This window comes from Gavialis gangeticus, unplaced genomic scaffold, assembly GCF_001723915.1.
Source record: "Gavialis gangeticus isolate Ggan-Ray unplaced genomic scaffold, GavGan_comp1, whole genome shotgun sequence".
In the NCBI taxonomy this organism is placed as follows: Eukaryota; Metazoa; Chordata; order Crocodylia; family Gavialidae; genus Gavialis; species Gavialis gangeticus.
In genome coordinates this window covers 158,080,975-158,083,595 of record NW_017729032.1, presented here as the reverse complement: position 1 = coordinate 158,083,595, position 2,621 = coordinate 158,080,975, and the positions used below count along the sequence as shown (strand labels likewise).

The window sequence follows — 2,621 nt, the reverse complement described above, 5'->3', positions numbered from 1 at the left end:
AACTGCTCAGTTAGCAAAATATACCACATCAGCAAAAACACTTGTACTTGGGCTGAAATGGAAATTGTTGGGAGAAACCGAACCCTAAGACATCATTATGCTGGCAAACGTAACACTTGCTTCCTTGCCCAATCCAAGTGTCTGTTTCAGACCTGCAAGCTGCATTGCACAAAGCTGCAATAGAAAGATTTGCACAAGTACAAAGAAATGGTTAAAAATCCTTTTCCCGTGGAAATAAAGGAGTTTTGTTGAATTAGCTCTGATTTTACTTCAGCACAAAACAAATTCAACACATATGCACAGAAACAATGGCCCCCAACAGGAATTTATAAAATAACTTTTTTTTAACGCTGCTTTAGGTTACCCAATTTGAAAGAATACAAAGATTTCCCATCAGTTCTGGAGACTGTCTCCATAATACTTATACAGAATAATCCAACTTTACAGGATCTGGGGTACACTGAGAGTAGAAAGCAGAATTATGCTCCCTTTGCAAACACTACCATTTAGATGAAAACAAACAATTGAAAGTTATACATATACCAACTGTTAACATGTAAGCTTCCTACAGAAGTTAATTGGGGGAAAAATCATTTTGTGTATGTTTGCATTTAAATTATATGCATTTAGTTAGTCCTTCCACAAGATGTTTTAGAACAGGATAGCAAAACCTTCACCTTTCTCTGAAGTTTTGAAGTTCATGCCATCTACTAGATTTAGATGTTTTCTGCCTCAAGCAGAGGGTTGAACTAGATGAGGTCACTTCCAGCCCTACTTCTCTATGATTCTATAATTTTTCAAATAGGCTGATTCTCTGAAATTGTTAAACTAGAGGTAGGAAAATGTAGCTCATACAGTACCACACCAAAAAAACCCTTAAATTAATTTCATTTTTATGAATTTTAGTTTGGAGGCAGAGGACATTGTTCACCATCAGGTTTGAAACATTGTTCCTTCTGACAGCATTTAAGAGTGCCGTAGTATCCGAACAGCTTAATAACAGGCAGAAGAACACTAGATTCCCAATAGTTTTAACATTCTTTTAAAACAGTAACAGAAGCATATTAGGAATGAGCACTGCAAGTACCAGTTCTCAGCATGAAAGGACCATTTAAGGCAGGGGTGTGAAACGTACAGTCCGCAGGCCAGACCCACTCCCCAAGAGCTGATGTATCTGGCCCAGTGGGCTACTGGCAGGCCACCAGAAATTGGTACTTATGGCCAGGGGGAGTGTCCTGCCACAGAATCCGGGGCCCTTGGGCCCCAATGGACGTGGCGATGACAGCTGGAGGACAGGCGACAGCTGATACAGCCCTGGTTATCCTCTAGCAGCTTTACCCATTGCAGCCCCAGCTCCTTGGCCAGGTATGGCCCAGGGCAGGAGGTGAGTTTGACACCCCTAATTTAAGGTACGAGTTGAGGCAGGTAACATAGGTTTACAGCACCCTTGGTTCCAATGGAGCTATCCACTTCCATCAACTGAAGAGATGTCCCAAGCTTCCTTTTCTCCCCACTAGAAAAAGCTCCCCATGTATGCCCTCTTGTAAGAGGTGCAACGTGGTGTCACCCATTTTCTGTTAACTTGTTCCAATCCATGCAAAGTGGAGCAACAACAGAAACAGCACTTTTCTCACTTTTTCAAGGGAGAAGCATCCCTTTGCCACTTACTGTAATCTGTGCTCTTTCAACCCCCAGGATGAAAGAAAAAAGATAAAAATTCTCAGAAACTGAGGAACTTAGCTTTAAAAAAATCACCTAGAAATTAAAATGGTGCTAGAAATCCTAAGTGTACAATATCATTCTCGCAAAGAATTGAGTTTTTGCTATACAGTAGAGGCTTTATCCTAGTATAGTCAGTACATTTCAGTCTCCTTATGGCCAGAAGCAGCACCAAGCACTGACACCATACTGGCAGGTTCAAATGAAAAAAGGTGGCACTCCAGACTGGAGGGCTGCAGTTGTCCATATTGCACTGTATCACGTCTTTACAGGAAATGTCCATTTTCCTATTGTTTTGACTGATTCAAGTTCATGCTCTGCAGAACTGAGAACTGCCAAGTTTTTAGCCTCAGCTGAAGTTCTGTGAGACTCTGGAATGTAGTTTCATGGTGAAAACTTTTCTTTGAAGTCCCTGGCTGCACAATAATCCTGGTTCTGTAGGTTAAGCTATAGGAGAAAAAAAAAAAAAGCAGATTAAAACATTTTCTTCAGTAAAGCTTCACCATTCTCAAAATAAAAGGTGTGTTAACAACATGGTCTTTTAAGATGTAGGCATTTCTGGCCTGTCATGCAGAAGCTCAGTATTGTAACTAACAATAGATTGCCTGGTCAATATACAGAATCTCCTTAAGAAGCCTTTTAAAGGGAGGAAATCAAGCAAAATATTGTGAAAGTGCTTACAGTACTATAAGGACTATATGAACGGAGGGAGACAAGAATGAAAAAAATTTGCAGATAAAGATTTTAGCAGTGTGATCAGCTCCTTTAATAAGAAATGTGTTCATATGCTGCATCTTTTCCCTAGCTTAACTCATCCATATTTTATTTTGCACAGGTTTTGCAGTCATTACCAAGTATCTTATAAGGCATATTATATAGATTGCATCCCCCCCCCCCCCCCC

At 40.3% G+C, this 2,621-nt stretch overlaps 1 protein-coding gene across 1 annotated transcript in view; it reads right to left on the bottom strand.

Moving 5' to 3' along the window:
• The window catches only part of CHST7 (carbohydrate sulfotransferase 7), a gene marked incomplete at its 5' end in the record, with an annotated part of 26,695 nt that continues 24,074 nt past the window's right edge, over positions 1-2,621 (bottom strand). The window contains one exon of the mRNA XM_019523851.1: positions 1-2,166. The remainder of the gene's footprint in view (positions 2,167-2,621) is intronic.